General features: G+C 45.6%; 1 protein-coding gene across 1 annotated transcript in view; it reads right to left on the reverse strand.

The window, feature by feature from the left end:
- The window catches only part of negr1 (neuronal growth regulator 1), a gene marked incomplete at both ends in the record, with an annotated part of 310,774 nt that overhangs the window by 215,881 nt on the left and 74,383 nt on the right, over window positions 1-20,510 (reverse strand). The gene's annotated exons all lie outside the window — the stretch shown is intronic.

Below are 20,510 nucleotides of genomic sequence, written 5' to 3' on the forward strand. Positions count from 1 at the left end.
ATAATAATAATAATAATAATAATAATAATAATAATAATAATAATAATAATAATAATAATAATAATATATATGCTTAAAGGAACACTCTGCCCATTTTCAACCAGCTTTGTATCATTAGAACATCAGTAGTATATCAGAAAACTGTAAACTGTTTTGAAGTCTGTCATTTAATTTGACAGTTATTGAGTGTTAAAGTGTGGACCAGTGACATCACTGGTCCACACTAACTCAAATTAATAACTCATTAACTCAAATCAACTCTCAATAACTGTCAAACTAGATGAATGATGAATAGTTTGACAGTTATTGAGAGTTGATTTGAGTTAATGAGTTATTAATTTGAGTTACACTTTAACACTCAATAACTGTCAAATTAAATGACAGACTTCAAAACCGTTTACAGTTTTCTGATATACTACTGATGTTCTAATGATACAAAGCTGGTTGAAAATGGGCGGAGTGTTCCTTTAAAGCCCCTAACAGTCAATTTTTCTACCTGTATAACGGTTGGTGTTCTATTTATTTTACATTCTAATAGAGAGCCAAAGTGGAACGTCACTTCCTGCTTCAGCACTTTACCAGAGATTTTCATCCACCATTTATTTTCCCATAGACATTTCGTAAAATGCTTATAAAAATAGATTTAATTGGTCAAACCAACATTTCACTCGGACCAAAACGTACGTGCAGATTTAAAGAAAAACATCAATGTAGTTTTTTTACATTTTGGTCTGAGTGAAATGTTATGTGGTCTCTCCTGTTTTTAAATATATCTGAACCGTTTGGTTTGAACAAGTAAAACTATTTTTATAAGCATTTTATGAAATGTCTATGGGAAAATAAATGGCAGATGAAAATCTCTGGTACAGTGCTGAAGCAGGAAGTAGGCGGTCACTTTGCCTCTCTATATATGTTTGTGTAGTCGCACGTCATCTGATTCTTTGTCAAAGAATGTACGTTGATGAGAACCGAAGGCTAATAACTTGTTCCATTGCAACATCATGGCGGCAGAAAGCACATGAGCTTCTCTTGCCTCCAATAATCTTTGTCTGCGCTACAGCGGAAGTTAGCCCGGAAATGCCATTACGTTAGCTTAGCTGCAAGACACATTGTTGCTTAATTATTATAAACCGGCCTACAATCGGCCGCTTTGTGTCAAAGCTAATGCACTTATTAGAAGGAGCGTGACACAAAATGGTTAACAAGTAAATCCTTTGGTCACTCAGTGGTGTTTTGAGCTCAGTGAATGTAGTTACAGCAGCAGGCAGCGGGTTTAGCTAACGTAGTTAGCTAGTTAACTTGCTAGCTTGTCCTCAGTCAGAATCGAATTGACATGACGTATCAGGTAACACAGGTATCACTATAGTGTTCCATTGAGTCATACGTCATCGTTCCATTTTAGCATTTTTATTTTATTTATTTTTTTACTTTGATCACAACATTAAATGTGAATTAAATTCAGTTATTTGTCAAAAATATTTGGCGAACAGTGTGGCTAATCAACATGGTCAGGACATGACTCAGAAACATGAAATATTTATTTGGTAGCTGCACGTATTTCTCAAATGGAAATAAGCCCTTAGAAAAGTAACATGTTTTAAATAAGCCCTTAGAAAAGTCACATGTTTTAAATGAGCCCTTAGAAAAGTCACATGTTTTAAATGGGCCCTTAGAAAAGTCACATGTTTTAAATGAGCCCTTAGAAAAGTCACATGTTTTAAATGGGCCCTTAGAAAAGTCACATGTTTTAAATAAGCCCTTAGAAAAGTCACATGTTTTAAATAAGCCCTTAGAAAAGTCACATGTTTTAAATGAGCCCTTAGAAAAGTCACGTTTTAAATGAGCCCTTAGAAAAGTCACGTTTTAAATAAGCCCTTAGAAAAGTCACATGTTTTAACACATTGACTGCCAGCCGTTTTTTTTTTGCTGTAGGTAGCTTTTGCCAAGCCGTTTTTTGAGGATTCTGGCATGATTCTGGCTCATTTTACAAGAGCCGAGGATTATTTTCTGCTTGGAGTTTGTCAACACAAAGTTCACAAAAGTACTAATAGAATGTGTGCTTTCTCTGTCTAAAAGAGTTAGTTTGTTTTGGCATCAGTGAGAGATCAGACATCCAAACAATATAGTTTCGAACGCCCTCTCCTTCAACTCCTCCCTCCGTGGGCGTGTCTAGTGGCTTTCAGCCTGCGTTTGTCACAAGCGAGTGCTCTGCTGCTGCTGCTGCTGCTGCGAGTTTGAGCAGCCTCCCTCCCTGGCAGCGAGTTTGAGCAGCCTCCCTCCCTGGCAGCGAGTGTGGATAGGTCTCACTCGTCTCTTGGGTTTGAGAGCCCCGATGAAGCCCCGTGCGACTCTAGGCTTTATGCTGCCCACCGAGTCCATTTCTGGAACCCCCCACCGCAGCAGCGCGAAAGCGTCCCCGCCTACAGTATGAGAATGAGGCTCGTTCGTTTCTGACTGTAAAATCGGCAAGCCATTTCCTTGAGAATGGAGGAAGCAGCCGCGGGAGGCGGCTGCTTTTGGTTGACTTTCTCTCTGTCGGGAGAGGACCGTCGCCACCTAGCTGGTCGGTAAAATAGATTATACACATTCAATACTTCCAATATCTCCATAGGAGACGCGGGGGGCATTGATCCACGTAGCACCGTCAAAAAAAATAATCGAACGTGTTAAATAAGCCCTTAGAAAAGTCACATGTTTTAAATAAGCCCTTAGAAAAGTAACATGTTTTAAATAAGCCCTTAGAAAAGTCACATGTTTTAAATAAGCCCTTATAGCCTGTTTTGAAAAAGAAAAGAGCAGTTATCTTCTATTGAGACGAGCTCATCAACAGCCCAGTTTCTGCCTGAGCTCTGAAATCATCTGAACTTTGATGTTAAAAGCTTCACTATTTAGACTGTTCAAAACACAGACACACATGCAGCCATTGAAACACATAAAAATATCTCCCACCAAACACACACATGTCACACAAAAACACACACGCGCGCGCGCGCACACACACACACACACACACACACACACACACACACACACACACACACACGCACACACGCACACACACACGTACGTACGCACATATTCACACCCAGGCTTACGAGGCACACTATTTGAACGGTGAAGATTTGTATCTGAAGCTTGTCTGCAGTGGTTTGTGTTATTTAATAGTCCCTCAGTCGTCTGGGCTTTCAACCAAACTCTGCTCCCCTCTGATCCCTCCTCATTTACCCCTGATCCCTCCTCTTGTTGCTGCTCAAAACTGTCAAAAGAAAAGTTGAATCAACAGTTTCCCCGGTTCCTCTTTAGACCCCGCAGCCTCTGAGTCACACAGGCTCTTTAGCAGTGTTGGGCAGTAACGCGTTACTTAGTAACATTTGACTTAGTAACGCATTACTGTAATTAGTTACTTTTTCAGTAATGAAGTAATATAAGGCGTTACAATTTCCAAAACAGTAATTATATTACAGTTACTAATCCAAGTAACGCTGCGTTACTGCGTTAGATCATTGCCCGCCAGAATGCAGTGTTTTCTATGTAAAAAGAGAAGAAAAGGAAAAGTAATCCTCACGGACTCAGGTAGACCTGTCAGGTAGACCTGTCAGGTAGACAGACAGGTCAGAGTGTGGTTACTTCAAAACAAACTGAAGCAGCATGATGGAGGCTGAAGCCAGGAGAAGAGTAGTCTCGGCTCCCAGACGTTTGGTGAGCTGCGCCACCAAACGTCTGGGAATTTCACTGTCAGAAACTGTGTCTCCGAGCCCGGCGAGAACCGCCGGCAGCAGACACGCCTACATTTATTATTAGAATTTTATTTGGTAGCGGCAATGCCATTTATCATAGTCCTAACACAGAGCATGAAGCTGATATGCTCCAAACAAAATTTATAGCTGTGGTTTATTTTACAATAATGTTTCCTACCCGGAAGTGGTCCGCTTGCTACTGTGAAGTCATCAGCAGGCTCTGTAACGTTAGCCTCGGGAGTCGGGCTTATCGCTGGGGGAAAGACCTCTAGCCGCCGGGGCCGGATGAAACACGTCCTATTAACAGGTTATGTTTGTTTCTAAGTGATTAATATGTTTCTCCGCAAATGCGACAATGTTTTGCGAGACACCGGTTCTGCATGAGAACTGCCCCCAGAAAGCAGGCCCGCCCACAACACTCATGATTGGTTCTCCGATGCAAGGCTTCCAACAGCGCCACCTAACGTTATGCAAAGATTTAAATAGTAATATTCTCAGTCTTACAGGAGTGAAACGGATTAAGACTGAGGGCTGAGTCTAGGAGAAGAGAAATACGCGTTCAAAAGCTGGAGGTATTCATGCCATTATATTAAGTTTGTCTCGGTCAAAGAGGCAAAGAACATTATTGTCCTTTGTAAACTACGTGCGAGCAGCTTGGCAGATGCTACCTATTTGCACTGTTGACTCGCCCTCATATCGATGCATCATAGAGAAAATAGCCACGAAGAACAATGTCAAGCTGCCACACAGAGAAAGACGTTTGCTGGCTACCTCGAGAGAGAATATGCGGGGATGGAGGCTAAATTGAAAGCGACGCTGGGTGAGGTAGACTTGGCTGTAACAGTTCACTGGATTAACAGATACACTTTGGGTAAGTGTTGTACACTTTGTTACTTCCTAACCTTCTGGTCAAAGCCTTCTGACCGTAGTCAGACGGCCCAGGGAATGTTGACAGATTTATTACCACTCCGACAGTAACAGCATCTTTCTTTACACTCATGTTATTATGTCTGACTCTCTCATTTCACGTATTTTCCCGTGTGAAGCTAGCCAGTCTTAACACACCACTTCCTGTTCTTTCTAACCGAATTTCAAAGTAAAATGCCTTTGGTGTTTCTTTTAACATATAATACCAAAGCGAAAATAATTAATACAGTGACATGCTAGCCATGTAACGACTTAAGTGTAAGGTATTTGGTTTAAAAAAAGAAGAAGTAACTAGTAACGTAACGAGTAAAGAAACTTTTTTTTTTTAAGCAGTAATCAGTAATCAGTAACTAATTATTTTTCCAGAGTAACTTGCCCAACACTGCTCTTTAGACCCCGCAGCCTCTGAGTCACACGGGGTCTTAGACACCGCAGCCTCTGAGTCACACGGGCTCTTTAGACTAGGGGTGGGGGAAAAAATCGATACACCATAGTATCGCGATATTTTGCCTGACGATATTGTATCGATATTTGGACCCCAAGTATCGATATTTTTGCAGGCCATGCCATGCCAGGCCACCGGGCTACTATAAACTTGAGTTCCAAGGCCAGCAGTAAACAAACGGTAGCATCTTTTCATTTTGTTTTAACAGTAACAGTTTTGTCATAACAGTAATTTACAAATTCCCCAGTTACTGAATGGGCTGCACAAGATGTTTTGTGTAAGTGAAGTGAAGTTGCATTGTTCAAAAACGACAGTAGTAAGTACAGTAGTCCACACACACATCCAGTTAAGGTGGACCGTAAGTAGACTGTAACAAACAGTTCAGTTTGTCAGGTGCATGCAACTATGACATGACTTTATGAAAGTTGTTGGTCTGTCTACTTGACAATGTTGCTGCAATAAAATGGTCAGATGTACAGACTGGAAAATTGTTCTTATATAAACCAGATGTTGACAAAGTTTTCCTTTGGGGACATCATTTGCAGTTGAAAAAGTAAGAAATCGCAATATATCGAAATATCGCAATATTCAATATATCGCAATATCAGCGATATCGCAATATCGCAATACTATCGTATCGTGACTCAAGTATCGTTTTAGTATCGTATCGTGGGCATCTGGTGATTCCCACCCCTACTTTAGACCCCGCAGCCTCTGTGTCACACGAGCTCTTTAGACACTGCAGCCTCTGAGTCACACGAGCTCTTTAGACACCGCAGCCTCTGAGTCACACGAGCTCTTTAGACACCGCAGCCTCTGAGTCACACAGGCTCTTTAGACACCACAGCCTCTGTGTCACACGAGCTCTTTAGACACCACAGCCTCTGAGTCACACGAGCTCTTTAGACACCGCAGCCTCTGAGTCACACGAGCTCTTTAGACACCGCAGCCTCTGAGTCACATGGGCTCTTTTGTGATTTGAACTCTGTCCAATTTGGCTGAGGCCGCTGCCACTCGCTCCTCCTCACTGCTGCTGAGAGCATTTCAATAATAAGAACATCTCTTTTGCACAAATCACTATTTCATTTTCTTCCCTCCTCAAATTCATCTGCAATTTTATTCAGTCTTCATGAATAAGGAAAACGTATCTGTCTGTGGTGCAGAGAACATTTGCCAGCTGATAAGTTATACTAAAAATCATTCTGTTGCCAAGGTTTGACTGTTTGGACCCTGTAAAATGCATTATAGAACATTAGAGGACCACTTTGAGAGTGCAGACCTCTGCCAAGGCTAATAGTCCAGTCTGCTATGATATAGACCTCTGCCAAGGCTAATAGTCCAGTCTGCTATGATATAGACCTCTGCCAAGGCTAATAGTCCAGTCTGCTATGATATAGACCTCTGCCAAGGCTAATAGTCCAGTCTGCTATGATACAGACTAGGGCTGCACGATGTATCGTATTTTCATCGTCATCGCGATATGAAAATGCGCGATGAACACATCGCAAAAGTCACGTGTTATCGCAATAAAAACACTGAGTTACGTGACGGGAGCAAATGCTCTTTCAATGTCTTTCACATGCAGCCAAAAGCTGCTCTCACCAAAGACACTATAAAGCAAGACACTTCAACTTCGAGTGACTTCCTGTATCTGTGTTTTCGCCGCGTCATTGACAAACAGCCAATCACAAGCTGATGACCAGGAGACCCGGAAGAGTACCATTTGGCGTAGCAAGCATGCGGTAGCATGGAGTTGGGTCTATCTATCTGCTCTCACTCGTCTCTAGCTACAATTAGCTCACATTAGCTTATCAGCGGCACTGTGGCGAAAAGGCACAGCACTTCTCTGATTTGGAATAATTTTGGATTTAAACAAGATGACACGCTGCAAACACAGGTACTGTGTAAAACATGAGGAAACACAACAAACCTTCATCACCACCTGCAATATAACCACAAAGAACTGCACAAACAATTACAAGAAAGCCAAGCCGCAAAGCCAACAACGTCGAGTAGCAACAAGAAGCGATTGCAGCAACCGTCAATTTCTTGGAGTTTAGCGAGCGTGACTCCTTACGAGACAACATCCAAACGCCACAAAGAAATAACAGACTCCATAACTCGTTGTTTGACGAAGGACATGATGCCTATTTGCAGTGGGCAAAGACGGGTTCCCCAAAATGTCTGCAGACCTGCAGGGAGGCTGTGGAGACAGAAGTGAGTCAAGCTGAATACTACTTTTTTATTTAATAGATATAGGTTATTCAATGTTTGGGGTCTATGTTAGCTGTCTATTAAAGCAGAATGACACGTTACCCCGCTAGCCGGGCTCATACTGTATGAGCGAGAAGCGCCCGGCTAGCGTGGTAAAATAACACGCTACCGTAGCTAATATGTACCCTTTTATATTTTTGTTTATAGCATTTTTTCATTTATTGCAGGTCATATCGTCATCGCAATATTGAACAGTGTTATTGCACATCGCAGCTTTTCCTCATATCGTGCAGCCCTAACACAGACCTCCAGCAAAGGCTAATAGTCCAGTCTGCTATGATATGCAAATGTTGCGAGTTTCAGCTGCTAGCCGACGAACGGCTTGACACTACTCTGTCTGCAGTCTCTTTCTTGTAGTCCTGCAGGCAGGGCGGACGTATCTCCGCAACCGTAACTCGTAGAGACTCATGGGTGGCGCCGTTGGATTCGGGGTGAAAAAATACATAGTGAGTATATAGAGTCATTTATAGGTATATTAGACATCGCGATCTAACCTTCCGTTTCCCAGAAAATGTAAATAATGTAATAATCGATTTTTGACATTAAGTGAATCGATGCAGAATCGTCCACGCGATGCATATTATAATCGATTATTTTTGACACCCCTACTACACGAACTGACAGATAGACAGACAGACAGACAGACAGACAGACAGACAGACAGAAAGACAGACAGACGAACAGACAGACAGACAGACAGACAGACAGACAGACAGACAGACAGACAGACAGACAGACAGACAGAAAGACAGACAGACAGACGAACAGACAGACAGACAGACAGACAGACAGACAGACAGACAGACAGACAGACAGACAGACAGACAGACAGACTTCACCGGACAAACCTAACCTCCTTGGCGGAGGTAATTATGCTAGAATATCCTCCATTCATGTAGGTAAATTCATCCATTTATGAAAGACAAATAGCCTCCAGTGACAGTCCAATGGAGGACGATGCATCAATAAAACAATCAATTCTCATATCCCTGGTAGCACTTGGCTCAAGGAGAAAGCCAAACCAAGGCAAAGCCTCTCTGGCTCCTCCCAGCTATGGCAGCCTGTACTGTCTGGCTCCTCCCAGCTATGGCAGCCTGTACTGTCTGGCTCCTCCCAGCTATGGCAGCCTGTACTGTCTGGCTCCTCCCAGCTACGGCAGCCTGTACTGACCAAACCAAGGCAAAGCAAACAGGTATAACGCTGCGTGATGTGAGGGGAAAGCGTGAGACAGAAACACTGATCAACAGATGTGTATCTAAATGAGAGGAGAGTGGCCAGAGCGTGGGTGTGAGCGGAGGCCATGTTGGATCTGGGTTATTGCTTGTCAGACCCTTGTGTTTACTCTCTGTAACACCCCTCTGTTGACACGTCTCCTCAGTGTCTGATAGCACAAAATTGAAAACGTTGGGCTTGTCGACTGATCCTATCTCTCCGTGGCAGGCAGGGACCCAGAGGTTTTCACACGCCTTGGTCTTTTCAGAGAAGTTGGAAACTTTCCATGCATGGGAATTAAGCAGACATGTTATTATGATGCAAAAATGACATTTTTGATTTTTTTAAATTCCCATGGAACGATTCCAACTTCTCTGAAAAGACCAAGGGCCTCCTCGTCGGAGCTTGTGAAAACCTCTGGGTCCCTGCCTGCCACGGAGAGATAGGATCACTCATCAACTTTGAATATTGGCAAGGCGCACAAAAATCCCGAGCTTAACTTCCACCCCTTTGCAACCCTAGATGTGTATAAAACATTGTCAGCTCCAGGAAGAGGAGCGGCCGAGATGGGGACGCAAAATAAAAGATAAATCTCTAACAGTTTAACTTTTAATATCAAGATGCGGCAAACTTGTATCATCTGTGAAACGGGGGCTGTGTGAGGACAATCGCACAGTCATTTATTCCACGGATGACAAACTAACGATGACCCAATTTCTTCCTCGTCCTTAAAAACTAATGGAGCAGGACACTCGGCAAGCATTCATCATAACTATGTGTGTGTGTCTGTGTGTGATCTCAACCAAGCCTGCTGTGTCTGTGTGATCTCAACCAAGCCTGCTTAAGATATGAGACCGTGTGCTTGAGAGATGTGTCACTCTGTCATTCAGAAAGCGCATACTAAACAACAGCTTATGTAAGTGGAGGGCTGGTTGCTAGGTTACAGTGCTGAGACGGAGGGAGCTTCGTTGCGGAGAGGCTAAAGGACGGGCACTCGATATCGGACCATTTGAAATCCATTTGAAATTCCATGTCCATTGATGAGACAATCAAATTGTCAAGTGGCTAAGTGGGCAAAAGCGTTCAATTTCTGATCGGGTCTACTTCTGTCAGTTGCGATTGGTGGAAATGCTTTCTGTCTTTTCTGAATGAATTGGTGTTGATGTCATGTCACTGAGATATATAGAAACAACTGTAAATATGTTGATGAGAGCATGTGTTTGTGAGCGTGAATATTCACCTTATGTAGCCCCGCCCACTTTGACCCATTGTATCATGACTTCCTGTTCAAAACGCCGGCTGTTTTACCTGCTCAAACTAGTCTGACTCACCTGGTCAAACCTAGTTTGACTCACATGAGTCAGACTAGGTTTATGAGTCACAGGAAGTGTCAATACAATCAGAACCTCCGCTTGTATTTACACTTCCTGTTAGTCTCTGAAGCCAGACGGTCTCTTCTGAATAAGGTGAACAGCTTGGAGGGTCTCTATGGCTTCACTGTACACAATACAAACAGTGTTAAAGGCACAATGTAGTGAGCTTAATAATGACTGAATGACTGAATGAAGGATTTCATCTCCCACTCTAACTGCTCCTTCACAAAGCTAGTGCAATAGCGCCATAGAGACACTGCATGAAATAGGCCACGCCCATCACGGGGGAAAAGCTCCGTTCATTTCCACACACCAGCGTCATTTTCCTTGAATTAAACATAGCTAAAAGCTGTTGTGTGGTGGGGCTGCACAGACAACAAATGTAAAAAATCGCCAGTGTCTCTATTGCTCAGAACAAGAGCCTTGTTTTCAATGAGGGGCGTGGCTGCGCTCTCTTAAACAGCTATGCAGGCGGGAAAGCTAGATCAAGCTGCTCCAAGGTCAAAGTTCAACTATATTGAACTTTGACCCAAATGCGCTGATGTGTTTGAGGCGTGTCCAATGGCATTCCGGAATTTACATGAGCTAGTTTGCGTTGCTAGGCTCCGGTCCTGTCTGTCTCTTAGCAGCTAGCTAGCTATGCTAACTTCGTAGGCTTGCGCGAAAAGAGTTTGCGCTAGCAAAATATGCGCATTGCTGCTAGCTGTATGAAAGGGCATTAAGACATCAGAGGCAGTGGTGACTGTGTTGCCTGGTGCACCTCCTCCATGTGGGGAGACATCAGAGGCAGTGGTGACTGTGTTGCCTGGTGCACCTCCTCCATGTGAGGAGACATCAGAGGCAGTGGTGACTGTGTTGTCTGGTGCACCTCCTCCATGTGGGGAGACATCAGAGGCAGTGGTGACTGTGTTGTCTGGTGCACCTCCTCCATGTGGAGAGACATCAGAGGCAGTGGTGACTGTGTTGTCTGGTGCACCTCCTCCATGTGGAGAGACATCAGAGGCAGTGGTGACTGTGTTGTCTGGTGCACCTCCTCCATGTGGAGAGACATCAGAGCCAGTGGTGACTGTGTTGTCTGGTGCACCTCCTCCATGTGGAGAGACATCAGAGCCAGTGGTGACTGTGTTGTCTGGTGCACCTCCTCCATGTGGAGAGACATCAGAGGCAGTGGTGACTGTGTTGTCTGGTGCACCTCCTCCATGTGAGGAGACATCAGAGGCAGTGGTGACTGTGTTGCCTGGTGCACCTCCTCCATGTGGAGAGACATCAGAGGCAGTGGTGACTGTGTTGTCTGGTGCACCTCCTCCATGTGGAGAGACATCAGAGGCAGTGGTGACTGTGTTGCCTGGTGCACCTCCTCCATGTGAGGAGACATCAGAGGCAGTGGTGACTGTGTTGCCTGGTGCACCTCCTCCACGTGAGGAGACATCAGAGGCAGTGGTGACTGTGTTGTCTGGTGCACCTCCTCCATGTGGGGAGACATCAGAGGCAGTGGTGACTGTGTTGTCTGGTGCACCTCCTCCATGTGAGGAGACATCAGAGGCAGTGGTGACTGTGTTGTCTGGTGCACCTCCTCCATGTGAGGAGACATCAGAGGCAGTGGTGACTGTGTTGTCTGGTGCACCTCCTCCATGTGAGGAGACATCAGAGGCAGTGGTGACTGTGTTGCCTGGTGCACCTCCTCCATGTGAGGAGACATCAGAGGCAGTGGTGACTGTGTTGTCTGGTGCACCTCCTCCATGTGGAGAGACATCAGAGGCAGTGGTGACTGTGTTGCCTGGTGCACCTCCTCCATGTGAGGAGACATCAGAGGCAGTGGTGACTGTGTTGTCTGGTGCACCTCCTCCATGTGGGGAGACATCAGAGGCAGTGGTGACTGTGTTGTCTGGTGCACCTCCTCCATGTGAGGAGACATCAGAGGCAGTGGTGACTGTGTTGTCTGGTGCACCTCCTCCATGTGGAGAGACATCAGAGGCAGTGGTGACTGTGTTGTCTGGTGCACCTCCTCCATGTGGAGAGACATCAGAGGCAGTGGTGACTGTGTTGCCTGGTGCACCTCCTCCATGTGAGGAGACATCAGAGGCAGTGGTGACTGTGTTGTCTGGTGCACCTCCTCCATGTGAGGAGACATCAGAGGCAGTGGTGACTGTGTTGCCTGGTGCACCTCCTCCATGTGAGGAGACATCAGAGGCAGTGGTGACTGTGTTGTCTGGTGCACCTCCTCCATGTGGAGAGACATCAGAGGCAGTGGTGACTGTGTTGTCTGGTGCACCTCCTCCATGTGAGGAGACATCAGAGGCAGTGGTGACTGTGTTGTCTGGTGCACCTCCTCCATGTGAGGAGACATCAGAGGCAGTGGTGACTGTGTTGCCTGGTGCACCTCCTCCATGTGGAGAGACATCAGAGGCAGTGGTGACTGTGTTGTCTGGTGCACCTCCTCCATGTGGAGAGACATCAGAGGCAGTGGTGACTGTGTTGCCTGGTGCACCTCCTCCATGTGAGGAGACATCAGAGGCAGTGGTGATTGTGTTGCCTGGTGCACCTCCTCCATGTGAGGAGACATCAGAGGCAGTGGTGACTGTGTTGCCTGGTGCACCTCCTCCATGTGGAGAGACATCAGAGGCAGTGGTGACTGTGTTGCCTGGTGCACCTCCTCCATGTGAGGAGACATCAGAGGCAGTGGTGACTGTGTTGCCTGGTGCACCTCCTCCATGTGGAGAGACATCAGAGGCAGTGGTGACTGTGTTGTCTGGTGCACCTCCTCCATGTGGAGAGACATCAGAGGCAGTGGTGACTGTGTTGCCTGGTGCACCTCCTCCATGTGGAGAGACATCAGAGGCAGTGGTGACTGTGTTGTCTGGTGCACCTCCTCCATGTGGAGAGACATCAGAGGCAGTGGTGACTGTGTTGCCTGGTGCACCTCCTCCATGTGGAGAGACATCAGAGGCAGTGGTGACTGTGTTGCCTGGTGCACCTCCTCCATGTGGAGAGACATCAGAGGCAGTGGTGACTGTGTTGTCTGGTGCACCTCCTCCATGTGGAGAGACATCAGAGGCAGTGGTGACTGTGTTGCCTGGTGCACCTCCTCCATGTGGAGAGACATCAGAGGCAGTGGTGACTGTGTTGTCTGGTGCACCTCCTCCATGTGGAGAGACATCAGAGGCAGTGGTGACTGTGTTGTCTGGTGCACCTCCTCCATGTGGAGAGACATCAGAGCCAGTGGTGACTGTGTTGTCTGGTGCACCTCCTCCATGTGGAGAGACATCAGAGGCAGTGGTGACTGTGTTGTCTGGTGCACCTCCTCCATGTGGAGAGACATCAGAGCCAGTGGTGACTGTGTTGCCTGGTGCACCTCCTCCATGTGAGGAGACATCAGAGGCAGTGGTGACTGTGTTGCCTGGTGCACCTCCTCCATGTGAGGAGACATCAGAGGCAGTGGTGACTGTGTTGTCTGGTGCACCTCCTCCATGTGAGGAGACATCAGAGGCAGTGGTGACTGTGTTGCCTGGTGCACCTCCTCCATGTGGAGAGACATCAGAGGCAGTGGTGACTGTGTTGTCTGGTGCACCTCCTCCATGTGAGGAGACATCAGAGGCAGTGGTGACTGTGTTGTCTGGTGCACCTCCTCCATGTGGAGAGACATCAGAGCCAGTGGTGACTGTGTTGCCTGGTGCACCTCCTCCATGTGAGGAGACATCAGAGGCAGTGGTGACTGTGTTGTCTGGTGCACCTCCTCCATGTGAGGAGACATCAGAGCCAGTGGTGACTGTGTTGCCTGGTGCACCTCCTCCATGTGAGGAGACATCAGAGGCAGTGGTGACTGTGTTGCCTCTTAGCAACAGAGACCTGTCACCCTCTTCTCTGTACCCTCGGCGGCCTGCTTGTTGTTTTCCTTACGTGATAATTCATTAACGATGCTGTGATTGTCATGTTTGCCCACTCCTCTCTAATTTCCCCTTCCACAGCCCAGCGGGGGGCGCTGACAGGAGCTGCCACAAACGATCTGGACCCCCCTCCCCCCCCCTCCCCCCCCCCCGGCGGACACCCCCGGTGAATAAATAAAGCCTGTAATGACGCCACCTTGAATTAGGGAAATGCTTACAGCTGCACTATTAAAATGCATTGGCTTTTCCTCTGGAGCTGCAGAGCGGGCTGCACAGACAGAACCGGGCTCTGCTATGAATTCTGACAGGCTTCTCCGGGCTGACTACTGCCTCCAACACGTAGGAGCCCATTACAGCCTACACCTACTGCACTGTCTACACACCCACTGCACTGCCTACTGCCAGCTGACCAATTACAGCACAGAGGGGAAGACAGGCCTCCTGTGGGAGCCGCTGGTGCTGTGGGCACTGGGGAGACGGATGAGAGGGAGAGAAAGGGAGAGTAAGACACAGAGAGATAGAGACAGAGAGAGATGGAGAGGGGGAGGGAGAGACAGAGAGAGATGGAGAGGGAGAGACAGAGAGACAGAGAGGGGGAGGGAGAGACAGAGAGACAGAGAGAGACAGTGAGGGGGGAAGGGAGAGACAGAGAGAGACAGAGAGAGACAGTGAGGGGGGAAGGGAGAGACAGAGAGAGACAGTGAGGGGGGAAGGGAGAGACAGAGAGAGACAGAGAGAGACCGCGAGGGGGGAAGGGATAGACAGAGAGAGACAGTGAGGGGGGAAGGGAGAGACAGAGAGAGACAGAGAGAGACAGTGAGGGGGGAAGGGAGAGACAGAGAGGGACAGTGAGGGGGGGAGGGAGAGACAGAGAGAGACAGAGAGAGACAGTGAGGGGGGAAGGGAGAGACAGAGAGAGACAGTGAGGGGGGAAGGGAGAGACAGAGAGAGACAGTGAGGGGGGAAGGGAGAGACAGAGAGAGACACAGAGGGGGGAAGGGAGAGACAGAAAGAGACAGAGAGAGACAGTGAGGGGGGAGGGAGAGACAGAGAGAGACAGTGAGGGGGGGAAGGGAGAGACAGAGAGAGACAGAGAGAGACAGTGAGGGGGGAAGGGAGAGACAGAGAGAGACAGAGAGAGACAGTGAGGGGGGAAGGGAGAGACAGAGAGAGACAGAGAGAGACAGTGAGGGGGGAAGGGAGAGACAGAGAGAGACACAGAGGGGGGAAGGGAGAGACAGAAAGAGACAGAGAGAGACAGTGAGGGGGGAGGGAGAGACAGAAAGAGACAGAGAGAGAGGGAGAGTAAGATGTAGAGAGAGGGAGACAGAGAGAGGGAGGGAGAGTAAGATACAAGCATAGAGAGAGAAATCCCTTTTTCATTGTCTCCATCCTACGCGCCGCCGAGAAGTGGATGAAGGCACTGTAATGGCTCTGGCTATGTCCCCTGTCCAAACACAACAAGGTGTGATGGTCTTATCAAAACCATGTCCCCTGTCCAAACACTACAAGGTGTGATGGTCTTATCAAAACCATGTCCCCTGTCCAAACACATCAAGGTGTGATGGTCTTATCAAAACCATGTCCCCTGTCCAAACACAACAAGGTGTGATGGTCTTATCAAAACCATGTCCCCTGTCCAAACACATCAAGGTGTGATGGTCTTATCAAAACCATGTCCCCTGTCCAAACACTACAAGGTGTGATGGTCTTATCAAAACCATGTCCCCTGTCCAAACACATCAAGGTGTGATGGTCTTATCAAAACCATGTCCCCTGTCCAAACACTACAAGGTGTGATGGTCTTATCAAAACCATGTCCCCTGTCCAAACACTACAAGGTGTGATGGTCTTATCAAAACCATGTCCCCTGTCCAAACACTACAAGGTGTGATGGTCTTATCAAAACCATGTCCCCTGTCCAAACATTACAAGGTGTGATGGTCTTATCAAAACCATGTCCCCTGTCCAAACACTACAAGGTGTGATGGTCTTATCAAAACCATGTCCCCTGTCCAAACACTACAAGGTGTGATGGTCTTATCAAAACCATGTCCCCTGTCCAAACACAACAAGGTGTGATGGTCTTATCAAAACTATGTCCCCTGTCCAAACACTACAAGGTGTGATGGTCTTATCAAAACCATGTCCCCTGTCCAACCACTACAAGGTGTGATGGTCTTATCAAAACCATGTCCCCTGTCCAAACACTACAAGGTGTGATGGTCTTATCAAAACCATGTCCCCTGTCCAAACACTACAAGGTGTGATGGTCTTATCAAAACTATGTCCCCTGTCCAAACACTACAAGGTGTGATGGTCTTATCAAAACCATGTCCCCTGTCCAAACACTACAAGGTGTGATGGTCTTATCAAAACCATGTCCCCTGTCCAAACACAACAAGGTGTGATGGTCTTATCAAAACCATGTCCCCTGTCCAAACACATCAAGGTGTGATGGTCTTATCAAAACCATGTCCCCTGTCCAAACACTACAAGGTGTGATGGTCTTATCAAAACCATGTCCCCTGTCCAAACACTACAAGGTGTGATGGTCTTATCAAAACCATGTCCCCTGTCCAAACACAACAAGGTGTGATGGTCTTATCAAAACTATGTCCCCTGTCCAAACACTACAAGGTGTGATGGTCTTATCAAAACCATGTCCCCTGTCCAACCACTACAAGGTGTGATGGTCTTATCAAAACCATGTCCCCTGTCCAAACACTACAAGGTGTGATGGTCTTATCAAAACCATGTCCCCTGTCCAAACACTACAAGGTGTGATGGTCTTATCAAAACTATGTCCCCTGTCCAAACACTACAAGGTGTGATGGTCTTATCAAAACCATGTCCCCTGTCCAAACACTACAAGGTGTGATGGTCTTATCAAAACCATGTCCCCTGTCCAAACACTACAAGGTGTGATGGTCTTATCAAAACCATGTCCCCTGTCCAAACACAACAAGGTGTGATGGTCTTATCAAAACTATGTCCCCTGTCCAAACACTACAAGGTGTGATGGTCTTATCAAAACCATGTCCCCTGTCCAAACACTACAAGGTGTGATGGTCTTATCAAAACCATGTCCCCTGTCCAAACACTACAAGGTGTGATGGTCTTATCAAAACCATGTCCCCTGTCCAAACACAACAAGGTGTGATGGTCTTATCAAAACTATGTCCCCTGTCCAAACACTACAAGGTGTGATGGTCTTATCAAAACCATGTCCCCTGTCCAACCACTACAAGGTGTGATGGTCTTATCAAAACCATGTCCCCTGTCCAAACACTACAAGGTGTGATGGTCTTATCAAAACCATGTCCCCTGTCCAAACACTACAAGGTGTGATGGTCTTATCAAAACCATGTCCCCTGTCCAAACACTACAAGGTGTGATGGTCTTATCAAAACTATGTCCCCTGTCCAAACACTACAAGGTGTGATGGTCTTATCAAAACTATGTCCCCTGTCCAAACACTACAAGGTGTGATGGTCTTATCAAAACTATGTCCCCTGTCCAAACACTACAAGGTGTGATGGTCTTATCAAAACCATGTCCCCTGTCCAAACACTACAAGGTGTGATGGTCTTATCAAAACCATGTCCCCTGTCCAAACACTACAAGGTGTGATGGTCTTATCAAAACTATGTCCCCTGTCCAAACACTACAAGGTGTGATGGTCTTATCAAAACTATGTCCCCTGTCCAAACACTACAAGGTGTGATGGTCTTGTGTCCCCTGTCCAAACACTACAAGCAGGCTTAACTGATGAGGGGACAGTGAGTCTTTAATGAACAGCAGCTTTGGAAGCAGACTGGAGCGTTTTATTTTTCAGCTTTACTTGATAGGAGCAGGAACCCTGGAGATATCCTTGAAGCGCTCTTTGCAATCCTCAGACTGTCCTGATGCTAAAGCCTGCAGATTGCAGGTTGTGTGAGATGACATTGATAGAAGTGAATTATAATAGAGCTGTAAAACACAGCAGTGCTCGCTGGGCAGAATATACACCTCGGTAATGAGACAGTTCCACAAAGCTATTCCTAAAGGTTTACAATCCCCTCTCCTCGAGTCCTCGCTGTAAAAAAAAACAACCAACTTCCAATCCGTTAATGAGGTGTCAGACACGCAAACGAAACATAAACACTGACAGATTGTATTACTCAAAGGGATTTGCTGTGTCATAAAGCGGGCGCATATAATTCATACTACTTAACTTTGGGAAAAGTTCATCCAAGTAGAAGGAAGCAAAATCTGTGATTATTGGCAGGTTTTCTCACTACTTGCATGTGTAACAGAATTGCATATCGCAGCACAAACTTTGCAATTAAATTTTTTTTACTGTAATGAAGCTGATTTTGCCCTTCAGATGATCCTCCTGAGTCCAAGCCAATCTACTGATGATCTTTTCTAATATGTTACAAATACATGTGTAATAATGGAAGAATGAACCCCCAAAAAAATGGCGATAGGTTGACTTCTTGGATAATACTGTAAAGCCACATGGTGCTGGTCTGGGATCTGTGCTTTCAAATGAATCAAAAGCAATGCCACCTGACCGGACCATCAACTTAGAGGTACTGTAGCTTTCTCCTCAACATCAGCCGCTGCACCTTCTCATAGCGTTATCAAACATATCACCTTCTCATAGCGTTATCAAACATATCACCTTCTCATAGCGTTATTAAACATATCAATCTCAATCATTTCTCAACAGCAAAACACAAAGAAATCAGATAGTAATAATAAAAAGCAATAAAGCTGTTGAGAAACATGTCTTCCAGCCCAGCAGGGAGAGTCGAGGTGGAGTAAGTGCTGGCATGCCGGGGCCAACACATAAAAGATCATCAAGCCTTATTGCTTGTCAGCAGAGATGGGAGGTACCTAAGGACAAATACTTTGTACTGTACTTACTGTAAGTAGGATTATCATCAGGTATCTGTACTTTACTGAGTACACTATTTTTTAGGGCTGTGAATCTTCACTGGCCTCACGATTCGATTCGATTACGATTCAGAGGGCTACGATTCCAATATAAAACGATTATCGATGCATCTCGATGCATCACTTTTTTTCCCCAATACATTAATTATTTTTTCTCACTTTCTTTTTTCTCACTGTGTGGCTACTTTTAAAATAAAAGTGCAATTGGAATTGCATTGTATTATGATCCATAATTAAAATAAACAAATGTATGTACTCCAATTATATTTTATTCGATTATATAAAAAAAAAATAATAATAATAATTAATAATCGATTTTTGACATTTGTGAATCGATGCAGAATCGAGAATGGCCTTGCCCCTAAAATGACGAAATGCCCACCCTGCTCCCAACATTTGAACACAAATGTTCTTACGTTTTCAAAACAGGCTAGTTATTTTAGTTGACTGCACGACAGACAAAAACGATGTCACGTTATTTGTCAATGTCTGTCTGCGCTCTGGCAGCTTTCATGCATCACAGCATGTGCACCTTTTAAATGTCAAAACCAGATCACACACTGTGTCTCATGCCTTCTGCTTCTGCCTTTCACTGACGGGATTCTGGGCCAAAATATTTGACTGCTACTCTTAAGGCCTACAAACTAACCCTTCAACCAGAGGCAGAACTCACCATCTTCGGCTGCTCTGAGTCCTCTCTGAACTTCCCTACAGCTGTGAAACAGTCTCTGACACAGGGGACGACTGTCGCCAAGAAACTCATTCTGCAGGAATGGAAGCCCCCTTCTCCACCTTCTTCTCAGTTGTGGTTGGTGGACATGATCTCTGTTATACGGATGGAGAGACTCAGGTTCCTGAGGACCAACTCACTTAAACGATTTTTAATTATCTGGGACCCGTTTCTGGCCGACCTTGACGAGGTTAGGGGCGACGGGTGACTCGCCTGGGCTGGTTTCTCATGGACCCGTTGCGTGGGATCCCACGTACATCTTCAACCCTAACCCTAACCCTAACCCTAAGCACATAAGCACCTTATAGCACCACACTGTAATATTGGAAAGTCGATATATATTATGCTTTTTCTTTCTTTTCTTTTCCTGTGTTTATTTTTTGGTCTTTTAAAAATTGAAAAATAAAATATTTAAATCGCACAAATTATTAATCAAAGTATTTATACATCTTAAAACATGTTTGGAGGATCGTTCAAGAAAAAAGTGGAAAAAGTGTTGAGTATCACTTTAATAGTCTTTGAATTACATGAATATCATGTGTTTCAGTTAGCTTTGCACAGAAGCAGTCCATAGATTTTTTTTTTTACTTTATTACATTTCAAGCCTGTACTTTTTTTTATTTTGACTTGAGTAAACAAGTTGAATCAGTACTTATACTTTGACCACTCTTTTTGTACACAAGTGACAGTACTTCTATACTTGAGTAAAGAATGTGTGTTTTGCCATCTCTGTTAAGAACGAAAGCGGATTGCAAACGGCTGAAGGCACAAATAGATCTGAGCCAAGTGTACATTAGCTGATGCACATTATTCCATAATGGTATCATTAGCTATGATGAATCCTCCCATTTAACATATGAATGTACTCAGGGACTTCGCCTGAGGGTCCACTGATGAAGGCATGTGAGAACAGCCACTTATATCAATAGATATACATATGTAGAGCAGTTGTAACTTATATAAATAGATGTACACATGTAGAGC

Source organism: Poromitra crassiceps, assembly GCF_964638095.1.
Source record: "Poromitra crassiceps genome assembly, chromosome: 12".
Classification (NCBI taxonomy): domain Eukaryota; kingdom Metazoa; phylum Chordata; class Actinopteri; order Beryciformes; family Melamphaidae; genus Poromitra; species Poromitra crassiceps.